This window comes from Esox lucius, chromosome 18 (genome assembly GCF_011004845.1).
Source record: "Esox lucius isolate fEsoLuc1 chromosome 18, fEsoLuc1.pri, whole genome shotgun sequence".
Taxonomy (NCBI): domain Eukaryota; kingdom Metazoa; phylum Chordata; class Actinopteri; order Esociformes; family Esocidae; genus Esox; species Esox lucius.
The window spans coordinates 6,412,806-6,434,114 of NC_047586.1; the positions used below are offsets into that span (position 1 = coordinate 6,412,806).

Genomic DNA, 21,309 nt, shown 5'->3' on the forward strand with positions numbered 1-21,309 from the left:
TTGAGTCCACGGGGTTTCCTCCAATTAAAGCAAGGGAGAAGACGTCATCATTACCATGGATATCCACCACCCTCCTCATCACTCGCAGGCACGTATGCGCACGCGCGCAAGCACACATACATACATACATACATACATACATACACACACACACACACACACACACACACACACACCCACACCCACACCCACACCCACACACACGTGCGGGTGTGGCAGGGGTACACAGATTTTGTAGTATAACATGTAGGCACATGACATTATGAAGTTACATGTGATTGATGTTATAAGCCATTGTTATACTGTCTTTCCCAAAGGTGTGAGCATCAAGGACTAAGGAGGAATCTGATGAATCAGTCCACATGTGTTATTTGTACAGGATAGATTTTCTTTGGTTAGTCATCGTGGAGTTAAGAAAGAGTAATTACCAGGCCGCTGTTCAAAGTAACACATTATTAAGAAGTCCACCTGGAATGCACATGTAAACCTCGCAACTTCAAGAATTTATTTTATTTAACCATTATTCAGCTAGGTAAATCAGTTGAGAGACAATCATCATTTCAAATGAGAACCTAACCAATGAGTAATTTACCTATCAGCATAACGCACAGTCTTGCTTTGAATAAGTAGACTGCATTAGCTGCAGACACTCATACTAACAGTCCCACATCGCTGCATGGAGAAAACAAGACACTCTCCTTCCCATTTTTCTCAGGCTAGTTTGTGATGTGCCATTCTAGTTTCACAGCTCCTTGTGATGTGCCATGCCAGTCGAGGGCTTCCATGTTCCAACCCACCATGTTTATGGTATTACATTCAACCAGAGCCCATGTCCATATAGAGCTTGCTTTTGACCAAAGCCCTGCTTAAATAGGGAATGTGTTACCGTTAGAGGAAAAACATCAGGGATTGCAGGTAGCAGGTGACCTAGTGGTATGAATTTCCCAAATCCCTGAAGTGCCTTGTTGCTATTGTATACCGATAACACACTAAATTCAAACACAAACATCATTATTTTTTATACCTGTGGCTATATGGTACCAGCCAATCAGTTTTCTGCGGGTTTAAAAAAGAGCACTAAATGCTGTAGTTCTGCAGCTTTAGTTTAGTGTTGTTGTTGTGCTATATACTACAGTTTAATATATTAATATGTGTAGTATGATAATGTGCTAGTATGTGGTTTTGTGAGCATTAATTGTTGGAGTATACTACAGTGTTCAATATATTCTATGCAGCACACCATACAATTCACAATTCACAGCACACCATACAATTCACAATTCACAGCACACCATACAATTCACAGCACACCATACAATTCACAATTCACAGCACACCATGCAATTCACAGCACACCATACAATTCACAGCACACCATACAATTCACAATTCACAGCACACCATACAATTCACAGCACACCATACAATTCACAGCACACCATACAATTCACAATTCACAGCACACCATGCAATTCACAGCCAGGGGACACAGATAACCTTTCATCTTCCAGGGAAGGCTAAGGCATTTATGTGTTTAGGACATAAGACACGGATGTCTTGAAACCACCTGTAGGAATGTCAGCTGGGAAAACACCCCATTCCACGTATTCTGCTAGTTGATTGACTTTAAGTGTGAGCTTTGCAGAATGTGACATTTTCAGTCCCCACGTGAGGTTTGATTTATGAGCACATTCACTTAACTCCTGACATGCACCCAGTCAGTCAGCCAATCAGTCAGTCATTGTCAGAGGTGTGTTTTGAAAAAGCTAAACCCTAACTAATATATGTAATAGCAGCCCCCCCCCCCCCAAAAAAAATCTAACTATTAAAAACAAGTATGGAGGTATCATGTTTCTGGTTCTGCTCTGTAATTATGATGGCCCACAGGCTTTAAGCAAGGCAAGTCCAGGCGTATATATGGCGAAGTGTGGCTGCTCAGTTAAGACACGGCAGACTGATCTACAGCAGGACTAGAAGGAAGCTTTCGTTTTATGTTTTTTACCACTTCATGCGTGGCTACGCCCTATCCGTAAAGCTTTGATGAAAATGTTGGGTTTTGAGGGTTTATTGGTGTGTAAAATATCTTATGTTACTGCTAGAACAATGGGCAATGTGGCTCTCTCTGAAGAATTTACCTAGATCCTTTTCCTGAGGTCTGGAATGTTTTGCTCAATATGATCCCATGCCAGAGGCAGAATATGACAAAACCCCTCTTTTCTTCTGATTTACTGGTATTCTTCCGCAGCTCAGTTTGAGATGTCATACCCTCTGCAGGAATTTGTGACGCTCTGGAATCAACATAACCCAGAGAATGTTAGGGCTTTGTGTCTGAAGCCGATTTTAATTCTGTTGTACTGTTCAGGAAAATATTTGCTTTTCTTAAATTTTTTGTGTGACTAAGAACTACAAAAGAAACTTGAAACAGTATCATCTCCTCTCATTTGCCATTCTGTCAGCAGCTTCACCCACCTTGCTAGACAAACCAGGTTCTGTGACAGGTGAATGTGTCAGAGAGGCCAACTGGTTCAGCGACCGCAGTCCAGGATTTATCTCAGTCGTCGTTTGATACACTGCTCCTGTTCTGGTGAGAGAGAGAGACATGGAGAAAGGTGGGGAGGGGGAGGGGGAGAGAGAGTGGAATTGGAGGGAGAGGGCAGGAGTGGTAAAAATTGAGAGATGCGGAATACCGCCCAGAGAAAACTGTTATTTGACAATAGCCCTGTGTGAACCAGTAGGGATACAGAGGGTTGGGGAGATGAAGCACTATGGCCAGACAAGGCCTGACCGCTCAGACTAACATCTTCTGGTGGGCTGTTGTTTTTCTACGTCCATGGGCGTGGCGTCATGTTTGCCCAGAACATGTAGTTTGGGTCGACAGGCAAGATAAGAAAAGCCATTACAGACTCTCTGGTTTTAAACTGTGTGTGTGTGTGTGTGTGCAAAGAATGAACCAGGGTGTGGCTCTCCCCCCACCCCAACACCCCTTTTTTGAACACACCCATCCCGTTTCTCCTCCCGCCAGCTAAGTAATCACACAGGCCAGCGCGTCAGTAAGCTGTCGAACGGCATTACGTAACAGGGCTCTCTTTCAGAAACGAGTAGAGAGCGAGAGATAGAGAGGGAGAGGGAGAGAGAAAAAAAGCCTCTGGGCGTTGTCTGGTCTCCTGAAACCTGCCTGGAAACAGAGCTTACTCAGCCTGAGCAGTGACCCCCACCGTTCCCTTCTCAACCCCACACTCCCTGTCTGCTACAGCTACGCCCTGCAGTGCAGGCGGCATTGGTGGTGAAGCACTCTCCTCTGTCCGCATGTCCTCCTGACTGTCCCAAAATGACCTTATTAAGCGGGGTACGGTGATTGCGGTGAGCTATGATTACACAGGCAGGGTTTTTTTCACAACACGTTTCATGCCGTGTTGCGTCAAATTCCCTCCTCCCTCATCATCCCCGGGCCCTCAGAAAATATAGGGAAAGTCAAGCCTTGCACCAAGCAGTAGGGACATTTTGAAAATTATTATAATTTTATTGCCGTTTCATCACTCACATTTGCATGCACAATGCCCCCCTGAATGCGATATTGCTCTGCTCAGCGGTACTGAGCAGAGACAATAAGTCAGTTTTTTGGCCCCCCCTATTTTTTTTCTTCTACTACAATGAAGCATTTTTAATAAAGCTATGGTGGCTTTAATTATATTTTTAGTTCAGTGTATATCAGGCTTTTGATAGTTATCTTTGAAATGCTGAGTCATTGCGATTTAGCAGGGGTAGCTAACATTACACAATGCTTCCTTTCCTCACTGTTAGGTAGCCATTCCTTAGTCATACATCCGTGAACAGCATCCCACCAGGCAGGCAGGTCCAAAAGGCACAGTGGAGGATGGACCTGGCACTATTTAGACTGGCTGTATGTACTGAGCATCAAATAGTGCAGATATAGGAACACTATGGCCGTTTTTAGATCGTAATAAGTAGTTATTTGCACAGGGTAGACACGTGATCCCCGATCAGAGCTCTTGTACTTTAAAAACGCTTGATAGATATGAGGCCCTGTCAGAGACCTGCTATAAGATCTTCAAGGGTTTGGTAGTATGGTGCTTGTAACGTCAGGGTTGTGGGTTTGATTGCTTCCTGGGGCCAGGACAAAAAAATACAAAAGTGCACATACTCTGAACTCTTACTGTAGGTCGTTGGAAGATGCTACAGTGTGCAGAGGAGTGGGGTGAATGGAAGCACAAGGGTTTGATTGCACCAGCAGGGAGCTCAACCAACTGTGAGTTGAAGTAGTCATTGCAGACAGAAGATGACAAGTGCCTGAATTAGTACCTGAGCCACTTCCTGTGTGAGATTAGGTCATACTCAATGTATGTTGTAGAGCATGAATCTGCAGGAGCATGTCGCTACTTCGATATTTGTGGAGAACAACAGCATGCTGTCTAGAGTCAAGCAAAGGTAATGAAGAATTGTTGGAGTGGACATGCCTTCAGCTGGAGGAAGAGCATCTCTGTCTTGTTGAGGTTAAGCTTGGGGTGGTGGACCAACATCCAGCCAAGTATTACTGGATGAATGCAATTGCAATGGTTTTATTAAAATATTTGTTTTTATTTGTTAAAACAAGGGCTAATCTCAACAAATTTGCTTTGGGCTCAGTGTGAATTTTTTAAATAAATATAATTAAGGTTATGAACACATTTAATCTCTATGGGAGGTCCTGCAATGTTTAAAATAAGAATGTAACTGAATTCTAATTAAAATTGACCGCAACCCTGTAATATACAGTACTTGCTCCATCTTCATCCATATAACCAGTAGGGTGTCCTCAGGCAGGTCTCTCCAGTTTAATGACAAATTGATTTTCCCATTTAGTGATCAAATAGTCATGTCATCTACATAATGCAAATGTGATATATTTAGGATATATATAGTTTCAGAAAATGCATTTGGCAAATTAAAGCTTGAAGCATGAACTGCGGGGTACAGCATTAAGAATCAAACATGATAAATGTATAACGGTTGAAGTTTCACTAAAGTATTAATTTGGTGACATCCTTCCCCCTACTTATCTCAGTGTGGAACCTGAAACGAATTGGCCAGAAAATGACATTAAAAAAATCTGTCAGCCACAAGTTATATGGGTGGTGGGAGAATAGAATAAAGAGAGGCAAAGTTTAAAAAAAAAAATAATAATAATAATAATAATAATAAAAAGAAAGAATAAACAACTATCAGTCTGACGGACGACGTAGAGAAAGGTTGCTGAGGGCTCTGATGTCATCAATGAGAAGGAGGCTGTCTGGATAATTGATTGAGTCCCAGTTGTCACCGCATTCCCCCTTCCGGAGCAGTGCACTACAGAGGGAATATGGCGTCATTTGGGAGGCGTAAAGTCATTGTGTCAGCATGGTGCGGGACCTCTAGGACGCGGGACCTCTGGGATGGCAGGCTTTGATCCGGTGAATAGCCGAACCTGTTGCCGTGAAAACACACCGCAGTGGGCGTACATTTGTGACGATAGGGAGGAAGCGTGTCGCGTTCCGTTACAGACCGACACAAACATGCCTGAGTGAGGCACGCACACGTATAAAAGTGTACGGAATGGCACACACACACACACACACATTCCCAGACACACGAGAATCCTGCACGAGAGTTTTAAATGTGCCTGAACAAGATGTCCCATTTATATCTACCAGATATATTACACTGGGGAAGGAAGAAAAAAGCCAAATTGACATGCCGCACCTTAATGTCTGCGAGTAACCAAATTATTTGCGTGAATAAAAGATCATGAGCTTGACTCAGCGCAGAGAACTAAATCAACCTGCGTCTGAAATAGCGCCCTGTTCCCTACATACAGTGCACCACTGTGCTATATTCCCCAATAAAGCAGTGCACTATTTCGGGGTGCCATTTGGGACAAGAAAATTAGGAATGACAGCCCACAGCACTGCCTCTGAGAAACTGGCGCTCTTGTTCCATTCTGTTCTGTTCCAATGGTTGAGGGATGTATGACTGGGGGCTAATGTCGAGCCTGTTGATGTATGGCCGGATGCATACTGAGATTGTGGAATCTAATCACTCCCAGTCTCACAGGCTTACAACTGCATACCAATCAGGAAGTACTCGCCAGCAACTACGTGCTTAGAGGAGAATGCGAAAACCCCAATTGAGAATGCAGGCGGCCAAGCTTCACTGAGGAGTCGCTAGGGGGCGAAGTGAAAAGTCGGCCCTTGTCCAGCACACATGCCCGGACCGTGCTGAGCCAATTCACACCGCCACATGCCACGCCCCCCCAGCACTGTTAGTTTACCGCAAGCTGGGATTCAAACCCCTGGCTGCTATGACACAGCTGTCCTACCATGTCAAGCACTTTTCTTTACAATTTTGTCATATCCCAATATACCAGATATTCCTTTCCTCTATCTATTTAGTCATTTTATGTGCCATGCTTTTCCCACAAAACACCATGGAGACCCTACACTCAACCAGTTGACCCAGGTGTTTAGAACTGCAGGAAATCTGGTCGTGGTTGGTCCAGCTGCATGTGACACATGTGTACGCCTGCGAGGATTTGTGTCTTTCCACACTTTCTGGTTAGAAACGATGCATAAGAAAGCCAGAAACATATATTTTAAAAACCAATGAAAGAGTTGCAGGGAACAAGCTTTAAGATTGTTATATTTTCTCTGTTCCAACAAGAGGGCCCCTCCTTAGCTTCCAGAAATGCTCAAACCCAACATCCATACTCAAGGTCTTTGTTCTGACTCCTCTGATATCTTGTCCTTCCCACCCCTAGGGGAAGGCAGCTTTCACTAAGCCCAATCACAGCTCCTTTCTGTCCTGGCACTTACATTTCCTGGCACTTGGAATGGTGCAACCAGCTTTGCCTTGAAGCTAAGACAGCAGTCCCTGCCCATTTTCCAAAACCTTTTGAAACCTTTTTGAATAGTATCTGAAATAACTCCACACATTCCCGCACTGCTGCCTTTCGTGAACTAGCAATTTTTTTATTTTGTTCTGACTGACTTTGTTGTGCTTGTGCACTGAATAAGGTGTACAGAACAGTATGAGACTGTTTTTCTAGCAGAGTGATTCTTCCAGTGCTGTTGTCCTAAAAACCAACACAAGGAGCTCCGTCACCAGTGTATCTACCATCCCAGTGGAGCTCCGTCACCAGTGTATCATATCTACTGTCCCAGTGGAGCTCCGTCACCAGTGCATCATATGTACCGTCCCAGTGGAGCTCCGTCACCAGTGTATCATATCTACTGTCCCAGTGGAGCTCCGTCACCAGTGCATCATATCTACTGTCCCAGTGGAGCTCCGTCACCAGTGTATCATATCTACCATCCCAGTGGAGCTCCGTCACTAGTGCATCATATCTACTGTCCCAGTGGAGCTCCGTCACCAGTGTATCATATCTACCATCCCAGTGGAGCTCCGTCACTAGTGCATCATATCTACTGTCCCAGTGGAGCTCCGTCACCAGTGTATCATATGTACCATCCCAGTGGAGCTCCGTCACCAGTGTATCATATGTACCATCCCAGTGGAGCTCCGTCACCAGTGTATCATATGTACCGTCCCAGTGGAGCTCCGTCACCAGTGTGTCATATGTACCGTCCCAGTGGAGCTCCGTCACCAGTGTATCATATGTACCGTCCCAGTGGAGCTCTGTCACCAGTGTATCATATCTACCGTCCCAGTGGAGTTCCAGTGGAGCTCCACTGGTTTGAGGCCCACACACGCACATACAGGCACGCATACACACACACACACACACACACACACATACACATACAGACATGCACGCACATTTTGCTTCAACACAGTACGTGTAGCATTATCATCCTGGGTGGAATAGAGTTGGGTTGAATTGAGAGTGGATTTTCACTGGTACCAGACTGACCTGCTTGGTGAACGGGCTCTGGCTTACTCCGGACTTCCTCTTTCTGGATTTGCAGAGGAGGAAGGTCCATCTGGCTACAGACGCTGAGGACAGCTTACTGGGAGAAAGGCCAATGGAAAACTGGACCCTCGTGCCAAAGGATTTGGGGTCTGGTTGGACTGGCCAAACCCTCAGTGACACATGCTGCCGGAGTGGAATGGAACTAAGATGGACAGGGCCTCAGGCTGCAGTGAAAACTCACTGGACTGGCCCTAGATTGCAGAGGGGAAACTCACTGGACTGGCTTCAGACTGCAGTGGAAACTCATTGGACTGGCCCCAGACTGCAGGGGAAACTCACTGGATGGGCCTCAGACTGCAGGGGAAACACTGCACTGGACTTGCCCAAGACTGCAGGGAAAACACTGCACTGGACTGGCCCCAGACTGCAGGGCATACACTGCACTGGACTGGCCTCAGACTGCCGGGGAAACACTGCACAGGACTGGCCCCAGACTGCAGACGAAACACTGCACCGGACTGGCCCCAGACTGCAGACAAAACACTGCCCCGGACTGGCCTCAGACTGCTGGGGAAACACTGCACAGGACTGGCCTCAGACTGCAGGGGAAACACTGCACTGGATTGGCCTCAGACTGCAGGGGAAACACTGCACTGGATTGGCCTCAGACTGCAGGGGAAACACTGCACGAGACTATGCTGACCATTCTGTCTTCCACTCTGTGTAGAATGCAGCTCCTGGCAACCACATCCAAACCTTTACTAATGAAGCGAGTTGGCGGATTCAACCAATAAAACACGATATAGCACCACGGTACACTGCAGACCATGATCTGCTCTAGATTTTAAACCCTGAAATGAATATGATTGATTCTGTTGCCCACATTGTTAATGTTGTTCATACAAGGTTTTCTATATGGCTTGACATTACTATCTTGTCTACGTGCTAGCTACTGAGGTGAGACAGACGGTCTTATAAACAACACAAAAGTTGCCAGATAATTCTACTGTTTAACTGAGCACACTTAAAGTACTATACATTTTTGACCTACATTCAGCACCAGTGATAATGTCTATGTAAGTAGCCAAAAGGTATGTGGCGAGCAGATTCAAAGACCTGCCTAAGATCCAGAGCAAGGCCACTGGCTAGTGGAAGAGAAAGTGCTCTTTGTTCTCTTAAGTACAAGACGTGTGTATGTGGTCAAACAAATGTGTGTGTGTTTGCATGCGTGTGTGTGTGTATATGTGTGTGTGTGTGTGAGCACTTTCAGTTCAAAGAGAGCGGGGCCACAGCCCTGCATCATCCACTGAATCCATATGGGAGCCTGCACCTCCAGAGGCTAAAGCTGGCTAAACTAGTCTGAACCAGGTTAAACACTGTGATTGCAGTGAGTAAATATTAACCTCTTCCAACCTCTGGAAGAAATGTGCTGAGCTTAAAATGCTGTGGGTTGTTTGGTAGCGATTGAAAAATCTCATAAATTACTTTCGTACTTTCTCTGAATAGTTGATCAGGCTAGTAATGGGATGAGATGCAAACCCATTGTTGTCTAGGATGAAACAGCATGTTTCTATTTCCTATATGTGTCTGTTACGCCACCATTTCTATGTAAAGGTATAGGAAACGTCTCATTAATTTAAGAGAATGTCCACACAAAATACAAACTGCAGGTGTACGCAGAAACAATCGGAGAACAGTCTAGATTCCAGACAGTCTTTGACTCAATTGTTTGAGTTCACTCTGAGCCGCGCACAAAGTCCAGAGACCCTGACAGCTTCAGCCATCAAAGTGATTTCTCCTTCAGGTGCCTACATGGCATTAAATATCAAGAGAATGCAGCCTGACTGACAGCCTGACTGACAGCCTGACTGACGGCCTGACTGACTGACTGATTGACTGCCTGGTGGACTGACACCTTAGAGACAAACTGCTCTATTATTCATCACCAATGGTAAACCACTTTTATACTTTGTCAGAAACCCTTTCACTTCCCTCAGCAAGTGTATGTGTGTGTTTGTGTGTATCTGTGTTTGAGTGTGTGTGTGTGTGTGTACATCCTGTTGAGCAGTGACAACAGATATCCAAACAACCCCACAGCTCTCCCCTCCCCTCTCAACTTGGAAGAATGCACGGTTAGCTGGCGTCCATCTTGTCATCTCCACGGCCTGTGTCATGCTGGCAGAGCAGCCGACACTCGATCGCCCACGAGAAGGACCCCCGTACGGAGACTCTGTCCACACAATGACACCCTTCTACATTCTACGTCACTCTCTCTTCCTCTGCAAGTCTGCAATGTAACATCTGCCATAACTGTGCCGTTCGCATACTAGAGCCGGGTGCCGTTACCGACTGCACTGTTTGTAGTGAGAACACAGAAGCCTATATATTGCTTTGAGGGAGTTAACACGTCCAAGGACTGCATACAGTGGAATGTATGTCTGCAGACACACATCCAATTAGCCCCCGTTCAACCTCTGCTGTTAACTTCAGCTGCAGCGTGGTGACCACTTTGTTGTTATTTGAATTCCAGATTATCCCTTTAATCCCGGACAAGGCCGCTGGGATAGTGTTGGCCAAGCACTGTTTGTCTCACAACATTGTCAGCGGTAGCGTTAGGCTAGTGAAAACACCAGACACTCTTAAACTGGGGTGTGTGCTGTTGACGTAACGCCAAGCTGCTTACTCGACCCTTGAATTGATTGCGTCATACACTCAGGGTATACCTTAGAGCAGTGTTTCTCAAACCCTGCTCCTGGACGCCCCCCTGCCCTGCATGTTTTAGATCTCGCCCTGCTCTGTCACACCTGCTTCAAATGATCAGCTCACTAACAAGTACTTCATGAGCTACATCAGGTGTGTCAGGGCAGGGAGAGATCTAAAACATGCAGGACGGGGGGGCGTCCAGGAGCAGGGTTGAAAAACAGTGCCTTAGAGATTGGGCACAAGTTGTGGTATATGGTATATGGTATATGGTATATGGTATATGGTATATGGTATATGGTATGTGGTATATGGTATATGGTATATAGTATATGGTATATGGTATATGGTACATGGTATATGGTATATGGTACATGGTATATGGTATATGGTATGTGGTATATGGTATATGGTATATGGTATGTGGTATATGGTATATGGTATATGGTATATGGTATATGGCCAGTGGCTGTTCTTATGCATGAAACGAGATTAGGTGCCATGATGCAGACTTTAGACAGACAAACACCCCTTAGATGCCTTATTGCTATTGAACACAAGGGTGGATTAAATCCTGAATGCTGATTGGCTGATAGCCGTGGCACGTGAGATGGTATGCCATGGTTATGACATCACATCACATCACATGTTACTGCTCTAATTGCTCTGGTAACTGGTTTATGGTAGCCACGACGCATCTTGGCGATTTCTGGTGTATTGCCAAAACAACACCACTCAGCGCCGTGTCCAAATTGTTCCAAATTCATGAACTCCCCCTTTCAATCAGGCCCATGCAATGACGCTCATGTAATTTGCAGTAAAAAAAGAATATCATTTCTACCACCACCAGTCACTTTTAGGACTGGACTCACCCCTCAGGAAGCAGTCAAAGCTATTCATGATGAAGTATCTGTTTTCCCTATGTGTTTTCACCATCTCTCAGGGTAACGATGAGCTTAAAGAACAGCCTACTGTAACTCCTAAAGTGGTGGTTTGCCCTTCTTCACTGTTATTTTTATGCCAGCCCTGTCACAACTGGCACCCTATTCCATACACAGTGCACTGCTTTTCACCGGAGCCGTCTGGTAGAAGTGCACTATAAAGGGCACTATTTATGTCTCCCCTGACCTATCTAGGCACAGAAAAGGCAGGAAAAGAGGGGGCAGTCAGCTAGAATGGAATATAGTGTAACTGTGTCTCTCTCAGGCATCTCCCTTCTGGTTTGAGGAGAAGTCTTGCCATAAATGCTTTTTTGGGGGAATGGAGATTCAGCTGGAGATGATGTGACATTATAACAGAAGATCTGACTATAATGTCAGGGAAGGGGCACACCCCGATACAGAATACAAGGCCACTGTTATAAATACAAAGAACAGTAAGACATCACAGAACAATTGACTTTCTCACAGAGGAGGACTGCAGCAGGTCACAGAGGCCCCCTGTGTTAAAAATGTCTGGCCAAGTTAATCGTCTGTTCTCAGGAAAGGAGAAGATATGGAAACCCCCTTGATGTCATCATATTAGTTACACTTCCTGGTTCCATCCTAACTGAAGCACCTGTAAAAGTCCCTAGGATGACTGCTGTGCATGTGTCTGGGGGGTAGTTCTCATGTCAAATGCAAAAAATGTACATTTGTATACACATTTTTGTGGAACAGCGTTGCGTTGTAACAAACACCAGTGATCTGGGCTGTATTATACTAAACCGGGTGGTTTGAATCCTGAATGCTGATTTGGCTGATAGCTGTCGTGTTTTAGGCCGCATACCACATGAATGACATCACACATATTTTTACAGTTATAATTGTGTTGGTAACCGGTTTATGTGAGCAATAAGGCTTCTCATGGCGTTTTTATGTACTGTATAGGAAACATTCTTAGCCATCATTGTAGAGTGTGATTAGTAATGTTGAGCATTGAGACCACAAAATATCCAAATCTATATCTATCATGCAGACAACATTTCCTCAATCAAATCAATCGGAAGTGGTCTTTAAAGTAATTTTTACAATTGTCATAAAGGTGCTTAACAGGTCCCCTGCCTAAAATCACAAAGAACAGGCAATGCACTGTATTTCCAGAAGCACAGTGGTTAGCACACAAAGTAACCAAGAGAGGAGTGACACAGGGTGACCTCTCTGGTAAATTTTTTTTGCTGCTGCTTGTGCATTTCCTGACAGTGGATTTAAGACCAGGAAATGAAACCCCTTGTGTTGGTCAACACTCCACCTCTCTGATAAACTTTCCACCTCTCTGACCAACACCCCACCTTCCTGGTCAACTCACCACCTCTCTGACCAACCCGTCACATTTCTTGACACCCCACCTTTCTCCATCATAATTGAGCCAATAGGCCTCCCACTTTCAAGTGTGTGTGTTTGTGTGTGTGTGTGTGTGTGTGTGTGTGTGTGTGTGTGTGTGTGTCAGTGTGTCTGTCGGTTTGTGCAAGGTAGGACACTGTCCCATCTCTGTTGTGTCCTATGTCTGGCTGTCTTGTAGGCTGCAGGATTAGGAAAAAATTTGAAAGATAATGTGATGGCCTTAACTATGTTCCAAATGGCACACTATTAATAACCTTGTCAGTCCCACCTTCTCTTCTCCTCTCTACTGTCTTCCTGTTTCACTAATTTCTGTCTCTCTGTCTATCTGTCTGTCTATCTACCTGTCTGTCTGTTTCGATCTTCCATATCTCCATCTATCTTTCCTTTTCTCCTCTCTAACTTTACCATAAGTTGTACTAGACCAGAAGACTGCTAAATGCCAAACATGTACATTTCTCTCTCTAACTCTTGCCTTGTGTAACCAGCTAATTTTCCACTCTAAAATGCAGGCCTTTGAACTTCTTAGTGTAAATACACACACACTTACTTTTTTTTATTCCCTGCTTGTGTCCTGTAGCTGTCATATTTATTTTTTGCACAAGCAATAATTACAGTTAACAGTCCAATACTGCAGTGAAACAATTTCACGTGAGTTTAATGTTGTCCATTGTGCTAACAAACGTGTTCTTACAAAACGCAGGACATGCCACGCTCTGTCTCTGATCAACCACTGCTTTTTGATCTACTGTAGTAGCATGACTCCCCCGACTTCTGTGGAAACCACAGCTCTATTCCATTAAGCTGAGAGGTCTTTCCCTCCACCACTGAAAGAAGGAGAGCATGTGGGGGTTTAATGAGATGATGCTGAAGCTGGGACAGCAGACAGGAGGAGATCTATAATATATTAAGGAGGGAAGAGGAAAGGTGTGTGTGTGCAAGTGTGTGAGTGTTTTGTGTGCATAATTACTGAATAAAGATGTGTGTGAGTGTAGAGGCTGGGGAGAGAGGATGTGTATTCAGGAATGTGGATAATGCATACACAGGCATCTGGTTGATAACACTGAGGTGGTTGATAGTACTGTGATGGTGGTTGATATTACTGTGATGGTGGTTGATAGTACATTGATGGAGGTTGACAGTACTGTGATAATGGTTGATAGTACTGTGATAATGGTTGATAGTACTGTGATGTGGTTGATAGTACTGTGTGGTGGTTGATAGTACTGTGATGGTGGTTGATAGTACTGTGATGGAGGTTGATAGTACTGTGATAATGGTTGATAGTACTGTGATAATGGTTGATAGTACTGTGATGGTAGTCCATAGTACTGTGTGGTGGTTGATAGTACTGTGATGGTGGTTGATAGTACTGTGATGGTGGTTGATAGTACTGTGTGGTGGTTGATAGTACTGTGTGGTGGTTGATAGTACTGTGATGGTGGTTGATAGTACTGTGATGGTGGTTGATAGTACTGTGATGGTGGTTGATAGTACTGTGATGGTGGTTGATATTACTGTGATGGTGGTTGATAATACTGTGTGGTGGTTGATAGTACTGTGATGGTGGTTGATATTACTGTGATGGTGGTTGATAGTACTGTGATGGTGGTTGATAGTACTGTGTGGTGGTTGATAGTACTGTGATGGTGGTTGATAGTACTGTGTGGTGGTTGATAGTACTGTGATGGTGGTTGATAGTACTGTGTGGTGGTTGATAGTACTGTGATGGTGGTTGATAGTACTGTGATGGTGGTTGATAGTGCTGTGTGGTGGTTGATAGTACTGTGATGGTGGTTGATAGTACTGTGATGGTGGTTGATATTACTGTGTGGTGGTTGATAGTACTGTGATGGTGGTTGATAGTGCTGTGTGGTGGTTGATAGTGCTGTGTGGTGGTTGATAGTACTGTGATAGTGGTTGATATTACTGTGTGGTGGTTGATAGTACTGTGATGGTGGTTGATAGTACTGTGTGGTGGTTGATAGTACTGTGATGGTGGTTGATAGTACTGTGTGGTGGTTGATAGTACTGTGATGGTGGTTGATATTACTGTGATGGTGGTTGATATTACTGTGTGGTGGTTGATAGTACTGTGATGGTGGTTGATAGTATGTGTGTGTGGTGGGTAGGACTGTGTGGTAGGTAAGAGGCTGTATGACTGCAGACACTTTGCGGTATGAATAATGCAGCATCTGGGTTCGGCATGCGCAACGCGTTTGAGATTCTCCTCAGAGCAGAATGTAGATCTCATGCATCCCTCACCACAGAGCAGAGAGACTGAGAAACAGAAAGAGAGAGCGAGAGACAAAGAGAAACAGATGGAGAGGAGGAGAGTGATAGAAAAAGAGAAACACATAGAGCGAGAGAGAGAGACAGACAGACACTGAGAAAGAAAGAGACAGGCTGTCTTTCCCACTATCACACCCTCTTTTTATCTCCCTCCATCGCACAGCCCTCTGGGAGAATGCCACGGGTCAGGTCCCACCAAAGCTTGAGACTGTTGTGCGTCGGTTGGTCACCCAGTCCGCTGCCGTCATTGCAATACCCCGTCAGGGAAATCAGTGAAATCAGCGTATCTAATCACATTCATCCGTCACACCATGAGGGTGCATCTTGTCACCAACCGTGGAAGCCGTACCAACCCTCCTAGGGAATTGAGAGAATGGAATCCAGACTCTCTTTGCCACAATTAAAGGGCAATTCAACCTAATTTTAGCCTCTGCCCCGCCATCTCTCGTTAAAACAGATTGCTTTCAAGTGAACATTTGGGTCGAGGGGAAATGTTTATGAATATTCATTTTGGCAACGGACAGAGTCCTCCGTGTATTCGCGTTAACTCGTCCCTTCATGTAGGTACCTTTGAAATGTGCCTCTGTGTCTTTAATTTCAGTCAAAGAGTTTAACCAACAGGGGGTAAAACAAGAATAGAATTACTAATGAATTGAAATATCTAACTGGTAAAAATTAAGATCAGAATTTGATGTTTTGTGGATATTTACTGTTTAAGCTGTGGTGGATTGAGCTGTATCAGCTTCAGGGCCTTTGTGTTCCAGCTAGAACACTTGATCCATCCACATCTGGACACACCCCCTGGCTGTTCATTGTATCCATGGAGTATCCACTATTACACAAAGTATACATGTCCTTACTGTAATGGTGCTGCTAGCTCTAGACAACATATAGACACAATACACAGACTATAAGCAGGACAGCTTGGCAACAGCATGTTGCCGTGGAGAGGCAGGCAGAAGAGTGGGTGGAGGACAGGAGACAACAACAGCAAACACAACAACGTCAACAACGACGACCATGCCAACAACAATAACAATGACTTCAACAACAAACACAACAACAATGACAACAACATAAACAACAATAACAATGATGACAACAATGACAACCACAACAACACTAACAACAACATGAATAACAACAATGACAACAACATAAACAACAACATGAATAACAACAATGATGACAGCAGTGACAACAACAACAGCAGTGACAACAACATCAGGGTGTCACAGAGAAGGTGAAGGGTCGATATTCATATTCATATTGGGTGAACAGATATATGTACAGAGTGGTCTGTTATCGTCTGGCCCTGTATTTTTTAGTATACTGGTTTTCCCTTTGTGGTTTCACACGTTGCCATTCACACACACACACACACACCCAACAACTTATTATCCAATCCCAGGACCAAACAAGTCTTACCATGAACTCTGACCTCTGCCTCTGACTCACATTTACACTATGTGCATTCAGGGTTATTTATTTTGTGACAGGGCTACTGGTGGTAGACAAAATATAAGACAAAATACGCAGAATATAATCCATATTGACATACATGCATTTACAGGTGTGCACCTAATTACCTTTATTTTAAATTGCATTTGACCAGAGACCTGACCAGAGACCTGGTCAAATCTGGCCCACTATATAAGGAGTAAGGTCTCCTTCTGGACGAACCCTGCTGTCCAACAGAGCACACATTTCACTGATAAATTACTAATTCCTCTGGCATCAGCATGAAAAGGTTTTTTACATGCATTTCTCAAGGTACTCGGGTACAAGGAAGACATTTTACATCTCCCCCATTTGGATGCTGTTTAAATTAACCCAGCCAGTATTGTTGCTGTTGAATGAACTAAGGACTGGTAGCTACAATTAAATCCTTCCACCCACTCTCCATTGTTCTTATTCTTTGCACAGTTTAGCAGCCAGCAATGACGTCCTTACAAAAGAGATTATTATTATTATTTCGTAACGATAAGTGGATATGTGTGGGTAGTTGATCGGGGTGAACGGACAAAAACAGTTTGCGGTTTTCGTTGTTAATTCAGCCAAGCAGAACCCAGTGGATTCCGTTGTGTGATTTGATAATGTCAGCAAAGTTTGGTCTGCAGCCAACAATCCCAGCCCTGTAGACTGAAATAATGCATCTAGAAAGGTGGCCATCTGAGTGGTGTCATGTCGCCCAAAATGTTGTATGTATGCATATTAGACACTACCAAGGCACAACATATGCAACAACATTCATAACGACCTTGTGGTGGTGCTAAAACAGGCACACACTATGTCCACTGCTCTGTAAAAAATTTGGCACACATGCTCAGGGAAGTGAATCTTGATAACCCACACAATATCTCAGACACCACTGGACACATTTTCACTAAACTCGGGTGATTCCTGCATCTTGGAAATCTAACATTTACAAAATGACACCGACTGACCCAAGGAGGCTGTGCGTCATTCGTGGGGGAGGGGTGACGTGTCCACTGTCACCTCCTCTCAAACTGTCCGCTAATTGCGACGGCTGGAATGCACTGAATGGGAACAGCGTCAAGCACATCGGACACATCGCGTCCATCCCATTCGCCGCGTCCGACTTCTCACCAGCCTACCCCGGAGATAATCATCTTCCTCCTCCCCCGTCACGACTCGCCGCCTCACCCTACGCAGGCCCCGCTGGTTGTCGTGACAGCGTTCGGGAAGCGTGACAGACGATCGAGGGGACGGCATTCATTAACGTGCCAAATAAACAGTCTGCTGGGTGGATGCAGCCGGCGGTCATTATCTCCGCACCAACGCAGGGACCTTACTGTGCATCGCCGGCCGTGATTTGGCCGACCGGATCATTTGGATGTGAAGATTAGAAAATTATCTTGCATGATGTTCCTTCCAGCACTCCCAACACAAACCAAGCCACAGTAGCATGCCAGTCTTCTCTCCCTCCATTTCTCCCATTCCCTCTCTCCCTCCCTCTCTCCTCTCTCTCTCCCTCTCTCTCCCTCTCTCTTTCACGCTGGTCTTCAGAGAGACCAGCCGTTCGGACTCTGCAGAACCCCCTCCCCCACCCTGTTTCCGACCGTTCCGTCTCGGTCTGCAAGGCACTGTGCGGTCAGCTGGTCACTCCACTTGGGGCTGAGCTTCACCGGCGTTTGGTTACCATGGAAACCCATCACCGTCAGTTCGCCCCGAGACTCGCTTTGTTGTACCACCAGGATCGCCGACATTTGATTTTGTCCTGTACAGTATGGTGTAGTCTGGTGTAGTCCGGTGTGAACTGGTGTAATCTGGTGTAATCTGGTGTAGTCTGGTGTAGGCTGGTGTAGGCTGGTGTAGGCTGGTGCAGTAAATAGGAGAGAATGCATACATGAGGGAAATTACAGGTGGGTGGGAACAGCAGCATAATCTACATGTTTTGAAATAACCTAAATGTTTCCTACTGTTCAAGTAAATTAGTTCATTTTGTTACTGACAAATCATCTCATGTCTGTTTGCCCCAACCCTGAGCTTCCTCATAGCCCTCCTGTGAAACCAATGCAAAGCAGAATACTAGTCTATTAACGTAGAGTGACTGCAGGGATTCTCTCCACGTCAGTTAACTGTCCCCCCGTCTCAGAATCTCAGAGTTCAGATCAGGACGGAGGAGGAACGGCCAGTTCCCTTCATAGTGCTGACCACGGTCTATGGTAATGGTGTTGGCCTCGCTTGCGATCAATCACTTACCCCATGGCTCGGCATCCACTCACGGAAAACGTATTGCTTGTTGAAGGGAATCTGGGTCCCTCCCTGGTTCATCCTTTCATTAGCTGGGGCGCTGGGCATAAGACGAAAATCCGTAATTCCACAATTATGGGTTGACCACCAAGAGAACCCTAATAAAAGCTCAATATGTCAGTGGTCTTTCCCAGTGTATTTTTGGAAGACAGAGAGAGGGAGAAAGGGCAGGGGGGGCGGGGGGGGGGGGGGTTGTTGTAAAATACCTGCATTCAGTCAGAGTGCAGCCTGTTCCTATGCAGATTATTATCTGTTCATCTCCCATGTTGGTGGCAACCTGACTGACAGCCTAACCAGGTTGGGGTGACCACAGGGCGGTGGGCCACTGCACCTCCGGTCAGACCCAACCCTCCTTAAGGTCGTTCCAGGGTTGGGAGGAAATACGAACGACACAGCGGGTTGCGAGATCGTCTCTGCCACTACAAGCCAGGCTCCCACCCGCGTGTCACAGGCGATACCCTGTTCTATGCACTGTGCGCGCTTCATCGCGTTTGACTGGAGTCCTATGGCATGTAGGACCGCCACACCGGAAATATGCTGCACTCCTCTCTGGCGTTCCACACAGCTGTGTCTGCTGAATAGAGCCCGATGTCCGGAGGAGCTGTTGTGTGAGGATCCAGCCGTCACCAGCCATGTAGGGAAACTCCCCCGCCCAGTCCTCTGCCTGACATGTGATGCAGCATATGGCAACAGAAGGCGGGGCTTGGGGGATGGAGAATTTCAGCACTTTCATGATTCACAGTGTCAGAACACATAATTTCCTGGCAATGGAGGGTGGGGGTGGGGGGGGGGGAGTGCAAGGGGGGGCTGAATTCTGTCCAGACTTGACTGGGAATGCTCCGGAACACTGTCTTGTACCGGAACTCCAGAACGGGAACGTGTCTGTTTTGTCATTGAGGAGCAGGTCTGACAATGCTAGAGAGACACAGAGAGACAGGGAGGGAGAGACAGAGATAAAGACAGAAATACAGAGATAAAGAGAGAAATACAGAAATAAAGACAGAAAGACAGAGATAAAGACTGAAAGACAGAGATAAAGACTGAAAGACAGAGATAAAGACAGAAAGACAGAGATAAAGACTGAAAGACAGAGATAAAGACAGAAAGACTCAGATAAAGACAGAGATGGCAATAAAGACAGAGACCCAGTTTGCTGCCTCAACATGTTTGCTTAGACAATAGTGGCAACCAACCCTTCATGCCAATAAAGCCCCTGTGGACCTGAATGGAGAGAGGTGTAGGGGTAAAGCAAGAAGGGTTGGAGAACGAAGATAGGGCTTGAACGGAGAGAAAGACAGAGAGGAAAACTAGCAGAGAGAAAAAAATTGGTTTGGGAGGTGGGGTTGTTTGGGGAGAAAGATGAGGATTGTGCGTGTGACTGTATCCCTGACGGACTCCCCCTCCAGACAGGAACTGGCAATTCAACCTGAAGTACCTCCGAAAACAGCTCTGTTTTAAATGTGGTGAAGAGAATAGCAACCACACACACACACACAAAAAAAAATAAAACACCTGTGACATAGATGCAGCAAAAACAATCTATTCGCTGTCAGCGGACGCTAAATGTTGAAGTCAGTGCCTGTTTCATCTTTCCAAATCGTAAGCTTTGATCGCTTGAAGAGAGAACAGTCGTGGCAACGTGCAGGTCTCAGTTCGGATGACGGATGACAGAGACAGACAGCCAACGTGCAGGTCTCAGTTCGGATGACGGATGACAGAGACAGACAGCCAACGTGCAGGTCTCAGTTCGGATGACGGATGACAGAGACAGACAGTCTCTGCTGCGGAGGAAGAACGCCCGAACCGTGGTTGCTATGGAGATCAGCCTAGCACAGCAGTGAAGTGGTGTGCCACACACACACACACACACAGTGATACAATGAAACACCTCGTCCTATTTAGTCACTCATCCTGCTTTTATCTGCACATCTGTCGCATAATGTATTATGCGACCCGACACCAAGGCACCGGAACATGAGTAGTGTGGTAATATTAATGTTGTGCCTGTGGTCAATAATACAACGCCATTATAACACTAACAGGATGTGTTCCGGGTTTGTGAGACTCTCCACGTTGATTTATCGTACAGAAAAAAAAATGGACCACTAATACTGCTATGTGCTGCTAAGTCTCAGAGTCTGGACGTCTATTTTCGTCTCCATCGGAGTTAATCTAACGGACAGGGCAGACTCTCTGGGGAGGTTCTCTTCCTGTTACTGCACAGAATGGCAGTGTCACAAATGAAACCCTATTTCCAATACAAGTGCACTCATTTTGACCGGAGTCCTGGTCAACACTAGGCACACTACATAGGGAACG

General features: G+C 45.5%; 1 long non-coding RNA gene across 2 annotated transcripts; it reads right to left on the reverse strand.

The window, feature by feature from the left end:
* Positions 1-2,367: 2,367 nt before the first annotated feature.
* On the reverse strand, positions 2,368-19,657 carry LOC106024762. Of its 2 annotated transcripts, none has more exons than XR_002198139.2 (3): positions 18,940-19,153; positions 17,661-18,553; positions 2,368-2,581 (listed from the first exon to the last, which is right to left on the reverse strand). It is a non-coding gene; the product is annotated as an uncharacterized LOC106024762 (long non-coding RNA). The 2 variants fall into 2 exon arrangements; XR_001198516.4 differs by lacking the exon at positions 2,368-2,581 and adding an exon at positions 19,197-19,657 and having other exon boundaries at positions 16,484-18,553; positions 18,940-19,088.
* Positions 19,658-21,309: the final 1,652 nt, after the last annotated feature.